Source organism: Mus musculus, chromosome 11, assembly GCF_000001635.26.
Source record: "Mus musculus strain C57BL/6J chromosome 11, GRCm38.p6 C57BL/6J".
Lineage (NCBI taxonomy): Eukaryota > Metazoa > Chordata > Mammalia > Rodentia > Muridae > Mus > Mus musculus.
Window position 1 is genome coordinate 76,584,847 of NC_000077.6, and position 19,704 is coordinate 76,604,550.

A 19,704-nucleotide genomic window follows, 5' to 3' on the forward strand; every position below is an offset into this window, starting at 1 on the left:
ACTGTTTGGGAAGGATTGGGGGTGTGGTTTTGTTGGAGATGTGTCACTGGAGGTGGGCTTTAAGGTTCCAAAAATCCTACACCTCCCCCTGCCTCATGGTTCTTGCCTCAAAGTGCAAGCTCTCAGCTGTTGCTCCAGCCCCATGCTCCCTGCCGAGACCTTCATGTACAAATCCTCTGAGACTGTAAGTCCTGACAAACTGTCTCTTCTGTACGTTGCCTCCATCATGGTGTTTTGTTTTGTTTTTTTAATTAGGTATGTTCCTCATTTACATTTCCAATGCTATCCCAAAAGTCCCCCATACCCTCCCCCCCCACTCCCCTACCCACCCACTCCCCCTTTTTGGCCCTGGCGTTCCCCTGTACTGGGGCATATAAAGTTTGCAAGTCCAATGAGCCTCTCTTTCCAGTGATGACCGACTAGGCCATCTTTTGATACATATGCAGCTAGAGTCAAGAGCTCTGGGGTACTGGTTAGTTCATAATGTTGTTCCACCTATAGGATTGCAGATCCCTTTAGCTCCTTGGGTATTTTCTCTAGCTCCTCCATTGGGGGCCCTGTGATCCATCCAATAGCTGACTGTGAGCATCCACTTATGTGTTTGCTAGGCCCCAGTGTAGTCTCACAAGAGACAGCTATATCAGGGTCCTTTCAGCAAAATCTTGCTAGTGTATGCAATGGTGTCAGCGTTTGGAGGCTGATTATGGAATGGATCCCTGGATATGGCAGTCTCTAGATGGTCCATCCTTTTGTCTCAGCTCCAAACTTTGTCTCTGTAACTCCTTCCATGGGTGTTTTGTTCCCAATTCTAAGAAGGGGCCAAGTGTCCACTCTTTGGTCTTCGTTCTTCTTGAGTTTCATGTGTTTTGCAAATTGTAACTTATATCTTGGGTATTCTAAGTTTCTGGGCTAATATCCACTTATCAGTGAGTACATATTATTTGAGTTCTTTTGTGATTGGGTTACCTCACTCAGGATAATGCCCTCCAGGTCCAACCATTTGCCTAGGAATTTCATAAATTCATTCTTTTTAATAGCTGAGTAGTACTCCATTGTGTAAATGTACCACATTTTTTTTTATCCATTCCTCTATTGAGGGACATCTGGGTTCTTTCCAACTTCTGGCTATTATAAATAAGGCTGCTATGAACATACTGGGGCATGTTTCTTTCTTACTAGTTGGAACATCGTCTGGATATATGCCCAGGAGAGGTATTGCGGGATCCTCCGGTAGTACCATGTCCAATTTTCTGAGGAACCGCCAGACTGATTTCCAGAGTGGTTGTACAAGCTTGCAATCCCACCAACAATGGAGGAGAGAAGTGACTACAGCAAAACCAACAGAATTCACAGCTCTTCTTAAGAGAGGCCTGACCTCTCCCCTCCAATGCACGCCTGATCTCAGGAGCAATTTCCCCTATTCGGTTACTGAAAAGCCCTTTAGTTAATGTGTCTCCAGTGTCACCAAGATTTATGTCCTAGACACCGTGTCTAGGATTACAGGATGTGCCTCCATGCCCAGTACCAGTAGAGTTCTTAAGCTGCTTGTCAAGGGAACTGGCAGAGCCAGAAAGGAACAAAGACAAACTTCCATGTTTTCTCCTTAAAATGAGGTCTAACCCTCTGAAGTCTTCTGATATGAAGCCTGTGCCTGGAGGGTCCCTGGTGATAAGGGCACGGAGTGACCCTAATTAGGGCAGCTCTCTCACATAGCCTGACATAGGCTCAACTAAGAAAGAATTATAAAGTTAAAAAAAAAGCTCTACTTTTAGACTCCAGGGTCACTAAGTACATGTTTTACCAATGAGCCACACTACCAGCCCACGTAAGGAACATTTTAATTTTTTTTTATACTGTGCCTGTGTATGTGTGGGTGTGATGAGTGGCTGGGTAGACAGGTGCCACCATACATTCCAGGGATCAGAGGACGACTTTTGGGTGTCAGTTCTCTCCTTCCATTGTAGGTTCTGAAGGCTGGACTCAGTCCTCAGACCTGCACAGCAACACTTGTACTGGCTGAGCCATCTCACCCATCCCACAACGAACATTCTGAGGAAAAGTGTCTCAGGAGAACCCAGGAAGAAACTGAGCTAATAGCTCCATAGCTTGCCTCAGCCAGCCCCCCTTTCCAAATTCCATGTCTCTGTTGCCCAAAGCTTGAACTTTCTGGAACACTCTCTGTTCAGTGGTCTCAGTGGGGGCTGCATGACGTGCTGGGAGAGGATCACACCATGTGACTCACTTTCCTAAGGAGGTACCTGCGCTTCTGAGAACCTGCTACACAGGAACTGGAAGTGCCACAAAGGCTGAGGCAGCACCTCAGTTCCCTTGCAGAGCCATCTGGGCAGGAGCCCTGTGCAGGGCTCGGGAGTCACCTGCTTTTGGGGGGTGCCAGGGAGCATATTATGGTGGATAATTAAGAGCAATCGGACCCAGGCCCTGACTGATCGGCTCTGAGGTAGTGAAACAATAAGCCCGTGGCTCTCAAATCTGGCCCTGCCTATCTCTGCCAGAGCAGGCCAGCCCGACACCCAACTTTTATCTAACAGGCAGAGGACAGTACAACACTGGCCTCTTGACCACTCAGAGAGTTCAAGCTCTCAGGGCCTCCTCAGAGACAGATATGACTCAGAGGAAGCCTGGCTCCCTTCTCAAAACCCAGAGTCTTCTAGACAACTCATTGCCCAATTCTTTATGTGCCACACTTGATTATCTCCCAGTTTCCTATTTCTGTGTGATTGTGCAAGCTTCTCTCCTAGGAAGCCACATGTTTATCACATGATGGTAGCCACAGGCCACCAGCAGAGGGAGGGAGGATGCTGGGAAGTCTCCTTTCCTGGACCCTGTTCTAGTTCAAAACTGTGGGTAGTGCCTTCCCATAGACAGCATCCTTCGATTTGGCTTCCCTGGTGGAGGGGAGGCGGTCAGCACAGGCAAGGTCAGAAGGCAGTTCCTGGGCTCCTTTATATACTCCGTTAGACCTGGGCTCCAAGCCTTCTCTTCCCCTCAGCTTCTAATTGTTGGGGCAAATGTGCCCTAAAACCATGAGATCAGAGCATTCTGCAGGCTGAGGAGACAGGCACATGCGCTGCTGTTGCGTCTGGCTGACTAGAGCCTCAGTGCTTGGGTTAGTTCTTCAGGGAGCCCTTTAGGAGAGTGAAGCTGTGTTTCACTGGGGTTTCAGGGTTGTTTTAGTAAGAGGCCCTCTTTGTCTCCCACCACAGTTAAGCCAAGAAGAGGAAGCTGCCACAGAGATGTTCACTCTCTCGGAGCCACACACACACACACAACCACACACGTACACAGGCCACACTTCCTCCCAGGCCTGACAGGAACCCTGACTTCTGCAAAGACTGCTAACCCCAACTCCAGTACCCATGGGCACATCTGGCCACAGCTGAGTTGCTGAGGATTTCCAGTGTGACTTCAGGGCCAAAAAAGGAAGAGATTCTTCTCTTGCCAAAGAGTATTATGGCCCCAAGACACACACAAGGTGACTTTCCATATGACTCACCTGATTCTACAAGCACAAGACATACTCACTCCCTACCCAGACCCTCATTCTTCTAAGCAAGGCAGTGAAGGTGCACAAAGGCCTTAGAAGTTATCAGGGTTGGGGGCTGGAGAGATGGCTCAGTGTTTGAGAGCACTGACTGCTCTTCCAAAGTTCCTGAGTTCAAATCCCAGCAACCACATGGTGGCTCACAATCATCTGATGCCCTCTTCTGAGATGTCTGAAGACAGCTACAGTTACTTACATATAATAAATAAATACATTTAAAAAAGAAGAAGTTATCAGGGTTACAAATGCTTTGTTCTGGGAAACAAAACCCGTCTCTAACTCTGCAGGTGTCAGGGAGAGTGAAAGGAGGACTGAAAGATACAATGTGCCATGGTTCTGCCACAAAGAACACCCAAGCTGCTGGCTCAGAAGCCACACCACAATTAGCATCCTGTCATTTGCTCATTTTATACACATTTCATGTATCCCCGGGAGGCCACAGAGAGTATGAAGCACGTAGGCTAATTTTTTTTTTTTTTGGTATTGTTTTTCGTTTTTGTGGTGCTGTGGGTTTGTGCTTTTGGACAAATGCTCTACCACTGGGCTATACATCCAACCCCCTTATTTAAAACATATTTTATTCTTGTTTGTTTGTTTGTTTATGTGTGTAGATGTGCACACAGAGGTCAGAGCACTAGCCTTAGGAGTTGGTGATCTCCTGCCACCTTGTGGGATCCAAGGACTAAACTCACGCCATCAGGCCATCAGGCAAGAGCCTCTCTATCCACTGAGCCATCTCAGAACACCCCGTCCGTAATTGTCTTAACTGCTTGTTTATACAGTAATTTAATTTTCTCTGTTGTAAAAGTCATTGAGTCACAATAGAAATTCCTTTGGATGGGGGCTGGGAATGCAGATCCACAATAGAGCTTGCAGAATATACACAAAGCCCCGCCACTGAGGGGGAAATCCTCTAGACACTAAAAGCAAACTATGACTCAACGCACCACCCCACTCAGTACACAACAGGGTCACTGCACTCATGAAATCAAGTGGTTCTGCAGACGGCCCTGGGGTTTCTCAGCCAGATCACTGGTAGATCCATCTTCCTTCATTTTCTTTACTATCCTATTCCACCAAGCAAGGTATTTCTACCGAAATGAGAAATGACCTTGCTTTGTTCAGGGCCTGTTTGACCACAAACATAAAAATGAGACCGTGTGTGGGAGCTCTAGTTTGCTCATGGCGTAAGATGTGTCTGGTCTCCTTGGGGTGAGAAGCATTGTTGGATTTTCAGTGCTGCCTGGGGTCACAAAGGATAAGGTCTGAGTTGTAGTGTTCCCTGATAAGAAGTCAAGAACTATTCCTGACGGAGCCCTAGCTATTCCTTCCTTTGGGCTAGAAGTTTAAAGTTTTAGCATTTAATTGGGGGAAAGCCTTCTGTTGTCCACTTGCCAAGACCATCAACTTGCCCTAGCAAGGGCTGTATCTGTGGCATTAGCTTTTCAGCAGTGGAAACGAGAGAGTGGTACAGGAAGCATTGCTACGAAAAAGGCTTGGTCCACCACACAACCTCAGTCCTCACCCGAGGGAGAACAGAAGGTAGAGATGTCTTTCAGACTGACACTCTGTGGTACACACAGGAAGTGACATCACATGCACAACACCCCTAGGTTGACTAAGCTCTTAGTGGTCAGAGATGAGATGAGGCTAGGGGAACTTAATGCCTTCACATTTCCAACATATTCTGGGCACAGTCATCGGGAAACTCCGGGAGAGAGAATCTTGGGCTTCTAGTTAGTCATTCCAAGTGGATGCAAACTTCATACGTATTTCCGATTTCATCTCATTTTACTTTTGAAAGACAGGGTCTCACATAGCCCATGCTGGCCTCAAACTCATGCTTCAGCCTGCTTCAGCCTCCCTAGTTCTAGAACTTTGGGCATGTACTTATATTATATTATATTATATTATATTATATTATATTATTTTTAAAGACAAGGTCTTATTATGCTACTCTGGTTGGCTCAGAACTCACTATGTAGATCAGGCTGGCCTCAAACTCACAGAGCTCTCCCTGCCTTTGCCTCCCAAATGCTGGTTTTAAAAGTGTATGTCACTACACTCAAACAGGTATACACTACCTCAATTAGCTAAGCGTTTCTGACTTCAGAAGCCTCCACATAATCAGGATAAATTCAATAGTAGCCAACACAGCTACCCAAGTTCTACAGCCTGAAAAAGGCAGTGTCCAAGCCAATTCACCTATGGCAATGAGGCATAGGACACACTTGCCAGGAGGACACAATATTGTTAGTGTGGCTACTGATAAAGCTTCAATAATAGTCTGGGAAGGCCACAGCCCAGCTTGTGCCAGACATCAGACAATCTTCTGGTCTCCTTGAGCATCTTCCCTCACATGTGCGCGCACGCACAAATAGCAATGCTAGCTGGCTCACTGAAATAGTTAAGAGGACAGATGAGGTAACTGATAAAAGACACCAGCCTAGGCATCTTCCAGCATAGGGGCTGAAAAAAAAAAATCTCGGAGACAAAGAGTGCATACTGCTATTGCAGAGGACCTGAGTTCAGGTCCCAGCATCCCCATTGGGCAGCTCATAATTGCCTGTGACTCTAGCTCCAGGGGTGTCCAATACCTCTGGCCTCTGTAGGGAGACACTGCCTGTGTCACACACATCCAATTACAGGTATCTATGACCATGTCAACAATTCCTTGTTTTTTGTGGGGTTTTGTTAAGGCTAGTTTTGAACTTGTGAGCCTCTTGCCTGGTGGCCCTTATTAAGTGTATCCTCTTAATTGTTTTTGGTATTCAAGAAGACCTAGAACAGTGGCTCTCGACCTGTGGTTCATAACCCATTTGGGAGTCAAATGACCTTTTCACAGGGGTCACCTAAGACCACCAGAAAGCAGAGATTTAGACTGAGATTCATAGAAGTTGTAAAATTACTGTTATGTAGTAGTAACTAAAATAATTTTATGGTTGGGGTCACTACAACATGAACTGTTAAAGGGTGGCAGCATTAGGAGGTGGAGAACCACTAACCTAGAATAAGGAAAAGATGCATCTAGAAAGAATATAATCCCTTCACCTTAAATTCAGAGCTGTCATGTTTGAGAGAGGCAAGGCTTGAGACTGACAAAGGTCTCTGCAAGATTTCAAAGACAGTAAAAGATACAAAGCTTAGTATAAACTTTCTCAACAAGTGATTTTCTCCAGGGTGCTAAAGGGGAGACCCCTTCCCAAGCAAACCAGAAACTGAGGTCCAAAGACTTCAAGAGTCTAAATATGTTCAAAGAGAATAGAAATGAGAGTCATTTTCTATAAAAATGTAAACTTTGGGGCTGGGGAGGTAAAGGGCTTGTTAAAGAGTTTGCTGAGCATGCAAGATTCCCTGGGTTCAACCCCTAGAACCACTGAAATTAGGCACGGTGGTATATGCCTGCAGTCCTACACTCCAGAAGCTGAGTCAGGAGGATCAAAAGTTCAATGCTAGGGGCCCGTATAGATGTCTCAGGGGTTGGAAACACTTGCTGTTCTTCCAAACAACCAAGGTTCAGTGTCCAGCACCCACATGGTTGCTCACACAAGGTGCACATACATCCATGTAGGAAGAACATTCAAACATATAAAATAAAATAATCTTTAAAAATTTTTTTAACTGAGTGGTGGTGGTGCACACCTTTAACCCCAGCACTGGGAAGGCAGAGGCAGGTGGATCTCTGCGAATTCAAGGCCAGCCTGATCTACAGACAGAGTTCCAGGATAGCCAGGGCTACAAATTGAGACCCTGACTCAAAAACAAAAAAAACAAAAACTATGAAACAAAAACAAAGTATTAGCTTCAAACAAAAACCAAAAAGGGGTGCTAGAAGGATGGCTCAGTGTGAAAAAGCACTTGTTTCTCTTGCAGAGACACAGGTTCAATTCCCAGTACTCACAAGGTGGCTCGAAACCATCAGGAAATCTATTTCCAGGGAGTCTGACAGCCTTTTCTGACTCCTCAGGCAACAGGCACATACTTGGTGCACAGACATATGTGCAGGCAAAATACCCACACACATAAAATAAAATACATATGTAAAAATTTTGTTTTAACCTTAAAGTTAGACTTAGAAGCTAGGCCCAGAAACTCAGGGGTAGAGTTTGTTCAACAGTATATCACATGTTTATCATGCATTATGTCCTGGATTTGGTCCCTACCCCCCCCCACACACACACACACGTATGTATGTAATTAACTTGGAATAGGCTAGAACATTGTAGTAAGGACATATTTCAAACAGAAGAATGTCTTTTTTCTTTTGTGTTTGGTTTGGTTTGGTTTGGTTTGGTTTGGTTTGGTTTGGTTTGGTTTTGAGACAGGGTTTCCCTGGCTGTCCTGGAACTCACTCTATAAACAGGCTGGCTTTGAACTCAGAGATCCACCTGCCTCTGCCTCTAAAGTGGGATTAATAGCATGCACCACCGCACCTCACTCCCAGAAAAATGTCTCTGATGTCAGATTCAGCTATTGTAGGGTCCCACAGTTTACATTCAACAGCAATCTCTGGTATAGTGGCACATATCTGTAACCCTGGCTGCTTGGAGACTGAGGATGGAGGCTGGAGGACCTAAGGTTGCGGGCCAGCCTGGGAAGCTATATGGCAAACTCAAGGCCAGCTTAGACAATTTACCCAAACTCTGCTTAACAATGACAGCATGTCATGGAGGAGGCCCAGGGGTGGGGCTGGTAGGAATGTTGCCTAGTGGTAAGGTGCTTGCCTAGCATGTACAAGCCCTGGGTTCAATCTCCAGTACTATACACACAAAAGAAAATCTCTATTCCTAGTACTCACATTAGACTTCAGGGTGACCACTTATTCTTGGTTGCAAACTGAATGACTATCCAGTTTTTAATCAGTGAACAGACTTCAAATACAAACACACCTTGCCTCTGTCTCACTTCTGTGAACAGGTCTGATTCTCAAGGGAACCAACCTCTTGTGTGCTCCCCAGTTTACAAAATACCCTTTTCATGTTTCCACATATTGTCTCTTAGTAAATGTTCCATGAAACTTGATGATCCTGTTAGGGAAGGAAAGATAATCCGTAGTCACGATTCCTAACCTGCTAGATTATAGAGTTTGGAAACTACAAATTGCTGGTTTGGAGCTAAACTGACCAAGCCATGGCTAGTTTCTCCACTTGTCTTAGTCAATGTCAATGTCCCCGGTCAAGGGGGACTCCTTGGCTATCATTTCCAACCCCAGCAGGGCCACCAAATGGTTCCTTAGCAAAATAGGAAGGCAAGAAGGTCCTGGTCACGTGAAGGCCCTGAGGCCTTTAAACATAAAATCCTCCCCCCACAGTGGGTGATTAAGGGCAAGCAGAATTGCCTTCCTTTGCACGCAAGATTAGTCTAGCATCAAATGAGAAGCCCCATTGCTGCACACTGCTGGGGGAAGTGGCCCTGGTTTCTGGGGTTTAGATAGTGGTTGAGATGCAAATACAGGTCCTTCCTAAGAGGCAGCTGCAGCAACCTTAGGGAAGCACAGGCTGCAGAGAGAAGAGATATGACATTGAGTACACCCTGCCACCTCCCATGGTGACGGCCAGCAGGCCAGCAGCAAGGGACATATTCCAGGAGGTGCTGACTGAAATGGGAGATGACACCAGCCTTAGCCCTTTGTTTTGGCTTTAAGACAGAGTTTCATTATCTAGCCTCCAGTGCAAGAGCAGAGGCAAGAAAAGAGAAGGCACAGCCCTAATCTAACTGCCCAGGGCAGGGCCAGCCCACATGCTCTCCTACAGCTCACTCCACTGTTATCTGAATCTGCGATTTCCCCTAGAGGCATGTTGGAACAAACCATCTTGTACAATCTTCCCTGGAAGAAGTTAGGAAAAAAAAAAAGTCTTTGCATGGAGCTTAAAATGGTCCAGCAAAAGAGAAAGGCTAAAATCCAAGCAAGGTTGGCTGGAAATTCAAATCAGGCAAGGCCATGTCCAGCTCAGGTCTCTGAAAAGATAGAGTGGAGCAGGGTTGAAAGATTCAGTTCCGCCCAGTGTCTCTCTGCCTCAGATCAATTTTAGTTTTTAAGCCCAATACTCCTGGGGTGGGAGAGATAGCAGGGTTGTTAGCGATTTCCTTGCAAGAGTAAGGACCTGTGCTCCATCCTCCTAATCCATGCTAAAAACAAGCAAACATAAAGCCCTTGGGCATGGTGGTGAGTCTGTAATCCCAGAGCTGGCAGAGGCCTGGCCAGCCTAATCTACTCGGGCAGCTCTGAGTTACTGGGAAGTGGATAAAACGCATGCAGCCACACACAAAATATTCTTCTGAGCAAGGCTCCTTCATACATTTGCAAGAGCTGTAGGCTATTTATCAGAAAGGAACCAGCTCTTCAAGATGAGAAGATGAACCATTAACATGTTACCTCAGGGCTCAGTTTTCTCTTTGATAAAACAGGTTTCTAACCTTTCACCAAGCTGGTAGTGCCTACCTGTTAACCCCAGCACTCTGGAAGCGGAGGCAAAAGGACTGGAAGTTTAAGGCCTGGCCCGTGCTACATAGGGAGTTCAGGTTAGCCTGGACTCTGGAATAAGACCTTGTCTCAAAAAGGCAAACACAAAACTAGTAATAGTAGTATTTGTCCTTATGGTTTTGTATAAATCACACAGTGCACAAGTTAGATACAAATTCTGTTAGGTGTGCCATGAAAGGACAGAATAAAGGATAAACAATGCACAGCACGCATTAACTTCAAGTTCCCTGGGGTGGGAGTAGCAGGAATTGAGAACTGACACATTTTATTCCAAACATGTTAGTATACATTTGAATTTTTTATTCTGAAAATGGCCTAGTAAAGAGCTTTCACCACAGCTGTCAAATGTTGACTTAAAACTTTTTTTTTTTTTTTAACAGCCAGGATGCACGCCTTTAATCCCAGTGCTTGGGAGGCAGAGGCAGGCAGAATTGAGTTCGAGGCTAGCCTGGTCTACAGAATGGGTTCCAGGATAGCGAGGACTACACAGAGAAACCCTGTCTCAGAAAACAAAAACAATTAAAATTATTTTATGCGTATGAGTGCTGTACTTGCATCTATGTCTGTGCACATGTGTATGTGTGTGGGATGCAAGAAAACCAGAGAGGGTGTCAGATCCCCTGGACCTGCAGGTCCAGGTGGCAGTGAGGCACCATGTAGATATGTAGGTGTTGGGAACTGAATCCAGGTCCTTAGGAAGACAACCAATGTTTTTTGTTTGTTTTTGGTTTTTGGTTTTCTCTGTGTAGCTTTGGGAGTTGAAACAATAGACCAGGCTGACCTTGGACTCAGAGATTCACCCACTTCTGTCATGCTGGGATTAAAGGAGTATGCCACCACTGCCCAACATAACCAGTGTTTTAACCATCGCTCCAGCTCCATTAATGTATTTTAAAATTATGTTTATTTAAGTGAGAGGAGGGTCAGGAGACAGTATGAGAGAATGCACATATGTGCAGGTGCTCCCAGAAGCCAGGAACAGTACCAGATCCTCTGAAACTGGAGTTATAGGCTTTTGTGAGCTGCCTGTCATGGGTTGCTCTGGATGGCCTGAAAGAGCACCAAGCACCCTTAACCAATGAGCCATCTCTCCAGCCCCGACACGACACGTTAGTTTTGAAACAGATCTTCCAGCACTTGGGAGGACTGCTAAGAGTGTAAGTCCAGCTTCCAACCACAAAACTAAGATCTTCCTCTTAACTTCGTCCCATTTTGGTTACAGGCTGGTACCGCCATTTCTGGCTTCTACATAGATACTGAAGACCCCAATTCAGGTCCTCATGATTGCCAAGGAAGCACTTAACTCACCAAATCAACCCCGAGGCTGGGACACACATCTGGCACATCTGGCTGCTGGAGCCTTTTTATTTTTTTAAGAATTATTTTTATTATTTTTAATTGTGTGTTGGTGTGTATCTGCATGTGGGTATGTGCAGGTGAGTGTAGGTGGCCCACAGATGTCAGAGCCTCTGGAGATGATTTTACGCTACCTGTCATGGGCGCTGGGAACTGAACTTTGTTCCTGAGAGAGCAGAGCAGAGTTCATAACGGCTGAGCCATCTCCAGCTCCTCATCCCAGGAATCTAAGCCTAGTTGCACATTTGAGAATCCGTGCGATCTATCACATTAATAGATTAAGAACAAAAAAGCACACGAACATCCCAACATGTTGGAGCAAAGCATTCGTGAAAAGTCAGCTTGTATTTCTGCTTTAAAGTTATAGAAAAAAATGACTCTTGGAAACTAGAAATAAAAAGATAAAGAAACTTCTTAAGTCAAATGATTATGATCACGCTCCTCAATCTTAATGCATGAGGTGTATTCACACTAAATCCAAAATGTGGGCAAAGAATACGGCAAAGAAGAAACAGCCAAGACTGTAAGAGAAGACACTGAGCCTTATCGGTAATCAGGACCCATTAGACTGGTACAGCTACCCACAGTAACAAATGATGATAATGATAAGAACAGATCCTCTTAGAAGAAATGGTTTAGGGGTAGGGACACAGCTCAATAGTAGAAAATTTGCCTACCATGCCCACAGTTCTGGGGTAGATCCTCAGAGCCATAAGAAAAAGGTGTGGTGAGGATATAAGCCGTGTTAACCATTTTTCATAGGGCAGTTCTCAACTTAGTGACTCCATATCTAGATTTTCCTCTTTTTTTTAAAGTCTTACTATGTAGTCCTGGCTGCCTCAGAACTCACTATGTAGACCAAGCTGGCCTGCCTCTGCCTCCTGGGAGATAGAATTAACAGTGTAGATTTTATTTCATGTTTGTAAGTATCTGCTTGCATGTGTGTATGTGTACCCTGTGTGTTCCTGATGCCCACAAAAGAGGACATCAGATACCCTGGAACAGGAGTTACAGGCAGTTGTGAGCCACCTTGTGGATGCTGGGAACTAACCCAGGCCCTTTGGAAGATCAGCAAGAGGAAGAGCTCTTACCAGCTGAGCCACTTCTCCAGTCCCACACACAGCAGGATACTTTTTTTTTCAAAGAAAACATGCATTTGTGTGACCTCTAATTGTTATACATGACTTCTAATTGTTATATTGTTTGGAATAATAAAAACTAAGTAAGGTACCCTGCCAAGAATTAGAGTTATCTTCTGTGCCCTTTCTCCACCAAGAACACAGGATTGGAAGAGACCTTGTAAGCATAACCTTGTAGTTTTATAATTCCTTAGGCAGCGCCTCTTAGAAGATGAGCCATTTGGGGGCCACTGCTGTCAGCATGCCTTCCCTGCTTCCGTCTAGGAAAGAGATATGAGTAGATCCACTGAGCTCTAAGGGTTTGTTAAAAAAGTGTTCAGAGGGGCTGGCAAGATGGCTCAGTGGTTAAGAGCACTGACTGTTCTTCTGAAGGTCCTTAGTTCAAATCCCAGCAACCACATGGTGGCTCACAACCCCTGGTAATGAGATCTAACACCCTCTTCTGGTGCATCTGAAGACAGCTACAATATACTGATGTATCATAATAAAAATCTTTGGCCCGGAGCAAGCAGGGACTGAGCAAGCACAGTCAACCAGAGCGAGCAGAGGTCCTAAAAATTTAATTCCCAACAACCACATGAAGACTCACAACCATCTGTTCAGCTACAGTGTACCCATATACATAAAATAATCTTTAAAAAAAAGTGTTCAGAGTACCAAGTGCCAAGGATGAGGTGGATGCTAGACGCTGCTCGGCTAGGTTGACCTGGATAGCCTGTTACTTGACAGACAGCCCCACCTGTAGTGTGGAAAATGTAGTCTGAAGAGCAGCAGGTTCCGGGCATCCAAGCTACCTAAGCACAGAGGAATTGATATTTTCTCTAAGAATGGCTGCCTGTGCTGGGTTTCTCAACAGCATAAATACACCATCAAAACTTGCTGGCCCATGAAAGGAAGTCTTAGAACCCCCTGACAGGAAGAGGCTGGCTATTGACAGGAGCAGGTTCTCTGCCGACCTAGGAGAGCATCAGCTCTGACATGGCTTCCTTTAGGGTTGCGGTCTCAAGAGGAGGCTGCTGGGTTTTCTGCCTGTGGACACTGGAGCTGAAGAAAGATGGCAAAATGCCAAAGGATATGGGCAAGATGGTGGATCAGGTGTGCCCACACCTGGGCCCACTGACCAGCCAGCAAAGGTGTGCCATTTGTTATTGCCACTCACCATTTAAACAACAGAGGTTGCCAGGTGTATATAAAGAGGAACCTTGAGTCATGCAAGCCAGGTCAAGAAGGCAATCCCTTAGCTTGTGGTCTGCATTTATGCCCTTAGGATGGTCTCTGTGGTCAGCATTTACACAGCAAATGCCATTTACCAACCTGGTCCCACAGGAGGACTCCCAGTCCTTGAAGCAATGCTGGACTCTTTCCCTTGGGGTGCTGTTCCAAGCAGAGATCAATGATATTTGGGTTAATGGTGCCGTGGATATGAGTGGTTTATGGTAGCCCAGAACTGATTTCCCTTGGGTCATAAAGCCACACAGACAATGTTTTCCTCTCTGGACCTGCACTGAAGTGGGTGTGTTTTACTGCCTACATCCTTCTCTTGTAACCTTCTGATTCATGGTGGTTTGGTTCCTCCATCAACACTGAGATCTCTAGGAAAAGGCTTTTGTTGACCTTTTTATTGATTGGATTGGAGGCTATAAGCGCTTCAGAATGGTTTTTAAAAACATCAGGAAAGGTTCCACTTACCAAAGTCCAGCAGGTAACGCCCAACTATTTGTAAATTCAGCAAACTTAGAAACCGCAGCAAAGCAGTCTTAACGACAGAGGTCCCCACTCCTGAACAACACACACACACTTTCCATACCACCCACGTCTAAATTAACAAAGACTCTTTTCTCTGAACGAGGAAAACACAGGCACAGAAGATAAAGGGGGGGCACACTGTTGGGTTTTGTCACTTGTCACCTGATGAGAAAGCTATGACTTTTACACCAGAATCCCCCTTTCCTGGAGCTCAGCCATGGGAAATCAAGTTGAGTACAGACAGAGAAGCTGAACATGAGGCTGTCAAATACTACAATGACTATCTGGGGACAGGAAAGGGCCAGCTGCATGAGTCAAACCTCGACCAGTCAAGGAACTGGAAGGAGTAAATCTGAAAAAACTTTGTGCCATTGTCCAAGTGTCACTTAGCTTTGGGACACTGTGTTTTCTGTGGCACTAAAGGTCACCATGGGCTCTGTCTGTTTGCTGCCTCCAAACACAGATGGATTATTTTATCAGCTGTCTAGCAAAGTCTCATCTACTGACACACAACTCAAAGGAGCTTTCTCTCCAAGGTTTGCCTAGCATGCTTCAAGTTCTTAAGAAAAATTGGTGCCCTTTCTTTTTCTTTCTTTTTTTGGCTTCTTTTCAAAGTCAACATTTGAGTTTTGGGGGACAGAAAGGGACCTACATTTAAACTCACTAGACATTCATTACCACCTGACAGCAACCTTAGGAAAGCCTGCCAAACTCTGGTGGCTGGACTTGGCTATTCCGAATCCCCAGGGCTGGATAAAAATACAGATTCCAGAGCCTGGTGCTGTGGCACACACTTATACTCAAAAGGCTGATGCAGAAAAAACACGGCAGGAAGATCCACTCCAGCATGGACGATAAAGGAAGGCTCATTTAAAGCGAAGAGGGCAGTGTGACAGCTTAGTACCTGGTGACCTGACCCCAGGACACCCTTGGTGGAAAGGTGACCAAATCCCACAGGCCATCCTCTGACCTCCACTCACAAGCATACCCGTGAAATTAATAATTTTTAAATTTTTAAAATTTTACACACACACACACACACACACACACACACACACACACACACACTTTCTTCAGTAGTCCCAAATCTTGGTTCCATCCAACACCAGTTGCTTCTACCATGCCCTCCGAGTTTGATCACAATGAGATCAAAGTCATGCATGAGATGTCTCTGGTGCCACATCCACCTTGACCCCTAGATTGGTCCCTTCAGTCTGTCTCTTCATCCTCACTACAAAAGAAAAAGAAAAAGAAAAGGAAAAAGAAAGAGAAAGAGAAAGAGAAAGAGAAAGAGAAAGAGAAAGAGAAAGAGGAAAAGGAAAAGGAAAAGGAAAAGGAAAAAGAAAGAAAAGAAAAGAAAAGAAAAGAAAAGAAAAGAAAAGAAAAGAAGAGAAGAAAAAAGAAAAAGTGATGACATCACCAGGGCAGACTTGGAGATGTCGAAGGACTGCAGTGAAAGTGACCATTCAGGTCAGGCTCTGAGGTGGTACCTTCTGCCTCTGCCCTGATCATCAGAGCCATCGAGGAACCACACAAGAAAGACAAAGAAGCAGAAAAACATAAAACAGTGAAACTGTCAGTTTTGATAAGATTGTCAACACTGACCAACGGACACATCACCAGTTTTAGGTTTTGTTTTGTTTTTGTTTTTGTTTTTGTGTTGTTGTTTTTTCCCCCTGGGGTAAGTTCTCTCTATGTATCTCTGGCTGACCTGGAGCTTGCCAGGCTGACTTTACAGTCACAGAGATCCTCCTGTCTCTGCCTCCTGAGTGCTGGTATTAAAGGTATATAGGAGTCTATCTGTAACACCAGTTTTTAGCCACAGAACTTTCTGGAACTATTTAGTAGATTCTGGGTACTTCACAGTCTGTGGCTAGCAATGTGAGGGCACCACCCTGATGACATCATAGGTGACATCAGCAATGGTGCAGTGGGAAGCCTGACTAGTTAAGAAGTAACAAGAGAAAATAATTTCAATAAAAGATCACCTGACCCAAAAAATTATATATACACAGACAGACAGACAGACAGGACAGAAAAAGATAAAGAGACAAACAGAGAGAGACTGAGACTCCACATCTTTCCATTCAAAGGGGAAACACACAAGAAATTTGTCCATTCATTCAGTTTTTTAAGACAGGACCTCGGTTCTTCCTGTCCCGGCCGCCATCGGAGAGCATCAGCCATGGCTCTGCGCTACCCCATGGCCGTGGGCCTCAACAAGGGCCACAAGGTGACGAAAAACGTCAGTAAGCCCAGACACAGCCGGCGACGCGGGCGCCTCACCAAACACACCAAGTTCGTGCGGGACATGATCCGGGAGGTGTGCGGCTTCGCACCCTACGAGCGGCGAGCCATGGAGTTGCTCAAAGTGTCCAAGGACAAGCGTTCATCAAGAAGAGGGTGGGCACGCACATCCGCGCCAAGAGAAAGCGGGAGGAGCTGAGCAACGTGCTGGCAGCCATGAGGAAGGCGGCGGCCAAGAAGGATTGATGAACCCTCCCCCAATAAAAGATGGTTCCTACAAAAAAAAAAAAAAAAAAAAAGACAGGACCTCACCTGTAGCCCAGGCTAGCCTCAAAGCTGACAGCTCTGAAGGTGGTCTCCTCAGGCACCAGGCATGCAATACACAGACGTATTTGTAGGCAAAACCCACCCATATACATAGAGTAAAAATTTGAAGAAGCACTGTAAGTCTCTTGCCTCAGCCTTCCAAGTGCTGGGGTTGTAGGTGTGCATCATCACAGGCAGCCGTGTGTACCGTCAGGCCTGGCTAGGAAGCGGCTGCAGAAGACATCACACTATTCACTCATTTGGGGAAGGTTCCATGCAGAGGCTGAAGGGCAACTTGCAGGAGTCAGTTCTCCCGTCCACCCTGAGGCTTGGGAGTCAAAGTCAAGGTGACAGGCTTGGCAGCGCGTGCCTTTACCTGTCCCGCCAGCTCTGGAAGCGCCTTCCTTATAATGTTCCTACAGAGGATTAAACATGCAACCAAATTTTAAAGATGTATTCATTTACTTGTGTGTATGTGTGCAGATGTATGTGTGTGAAAGAGACAGAGAGTCACACTGAGAAAGACAGACACAACGACAGAGACAGATAATTTGGAGACCAGAAGATGGCAGATGGCATCAGTGACCCTCTCTTTTGCTCTCTGCCTATTGCTTTGAGGCAGGGTCTCTTTCAAATTAGGGCTTGTGCTTTTCTTGGCTAGGCCGGAAGAGCCAGCATGCCCCAGTGATCCTCCTGCCTCCAACCTTACTCAGAGCTGGGGTTGCAGATGTACACCAGACCCCTGGCTTGTTACATGGGTGCTGTGATCAGAACTCTGTCCTTGTGACTGAACAGGAGGCACCCTTAGCATCTGAGCCAGCCAGCTCTCTGGCCTCTTGTCAGTTCTTTATCTAGAATATTTCAGAGGCAGAGGAACCATAATGGTTTAGTAATTTCCTCCATCTTTTTCTCAGGTTAATCAGCAAATACTTAACAGGTAGAGAGGTGGTAAATGATGCTCCAGCAGACACTGGGAATACAAAGGTGGCTTGCTGTATGTCAGGTCTGTGCTGAAGGTTTCCCAAGGGTTCACACATCCAGTTGTACAACACTCCAGGAGATAGAACTACTGACACATCCACTGCACACATAAAACCAGGCATGAAGGGGCACAACCACTTTTTAGGTCGTCATAACAGAGGATGGGGATGTAGCTCAGGTGTGGCGCGTGTGCCTGCCACACAGGAAGCCTGAGCTCAGCACCTTATAAGCCTGGCGTGGCACCACAAATGCGGGCCCTGGGTCTTGAGAGCCTGAATTAGGAGGCTCACGGTAAGTCAGAGGGCAGCCTGGGCGCCACACGGAAACCCTGTCTCAGAGCCAACCTACAGAGGAAGAAGTAAGCACATCTCACGGATCGGCAGGAGAGCAGTTTTAAAGGTGTGCAGCCTGGCTCCAGAGCCTGCAGTTACCACCAGGAGCCAGTACCTACCTGCATTACCAACTCTAAGCAAGGCACAAAGAAACAGGCGTCAAATCAAGATAGAAAGATAGGGGGTTTGACTGGAAACTTTTTATTTATTTATTTATTTTAAATTTTTTTTTAATCATTTGCCAAAAAGACTAAAGGAATATAAAGTTCTCTACAAATCCTTGACTGGAGCTATAAATGAGATCAACCTATCTAAGCGCAGCACAGAGTTTTCTCTGAGCTTCAGCTGAGAGATTAAGAAGGCCAATCATGCTGGGCAGTGGTGGCGCATGCCTTTAATCCCAGCACTTGGGAGGCAGAGGCAGATGGATTTCTGAGTTCGAGGCCAGCCTGGTCTACAGAGTGAGTTCCAGGACAGCCAGGGCTACACAGAGAAACCCTGTCTCAGAAAAAAAAAAAAAAGCCAATCATTTCCACGGTTCAGTTTCCAAAGCATCTTGATTTCTTAATGTGGTGGAGTGGAAGTTAGGCCACTCTGGGAACCAGAGAAACACGAAACTTCTGATTCTGACTAATTGTTCCATAAACCGTGCCTGAACTGATCCCTTAGACAGGTGATGATTTAGGACACAGAGAAAGCTAGCTGTCAGCCTGTCTGAGACCCGAAGGGCAAACCAAGGGCAAGAGCCACCTCAGAGCAAGAGGATGCCTACTTCCCGCCATTTTGGTGACTGTGAGTGATATTTAGTTTGAATTGGGTTTGCAGAGGTTGAAGGTGATTCTCTGTCCTCTGTGCAAGCTGCAGCCCAGCTCTGTCCTACCCATGGTGACAGGCAGTGGTATATGGCAGGCCACTGTGCCTATCTATCTTCAAGAGTTATCAAGTGCTGAACAGCGCCTCTTCCCTGCCTTTAACTCAGTGATCAGCTGTCAAGGGTCTTCAACTTTAAATAAAGACTAACTTTTGGAGTTAGGCTTAGTGGTAAATGCCTGTAATAGCAGTACCTGGGAAGTGGAGGCAGAAGGATCAGCCCTGGCTATTTAGTGAGTTCAAAGACAGGCTGGTACCTGAAGAAACCCTGTCTCAAAGCGGGAAGGGCTTCATCAATTTTTAGAATCCATGGTACTAGTATATGTTGCTGCTATGCACTCCCCTCCTTTTCTCTCTCTGCCCCTCCTCCCTCCCACTCCCCCCCCCCATTTATTCCCTATTTCCTTTCTTCCCCCTCCCCTTTCTTCCTTCCTTTCATGAATAATCTCCATCCACCATGGTTGACTTAAGTGAAATATGTAAATTACTCCTTAACAAGTCTAAATTACCTACCTTAGCAAAGCCAAATGCTAAAAATGTCTATAAGACAGAAGCAGTTTAAGAGAAGAAAAGAGCCAGGGATTTAAGGTCTGAAAGTACGAGCTAGGGATGTGACTCAATGTGACTCAATGGTAGGATGTTGGCCTAGCATTCCTGAAGCCCCAGGTTTGATTTCCAGAA

The 19,704-nt window shown here is 45.7% G+C and overlaps 1 protein-coding gene and 1 pseudogene across 2 annotated transcripts in view; one reads left to right on the forward strand and one right to left on the reverse strand.

The window, feature by feature from the left end:
• Positions 1-19,704, reverse strand: part of Abr (active BCR-related gene) — a 206,593-nt gene that overhangs the window by 168,115 nt on the left and 18,774 nt on the right. The window lies entirely within an intron of this gene.
• Rpl36-ps2 (ribosomal protein L36, pseudogene 2) lies at positions 16,435-16,831 on the forward strand (annotated as a pseudogene).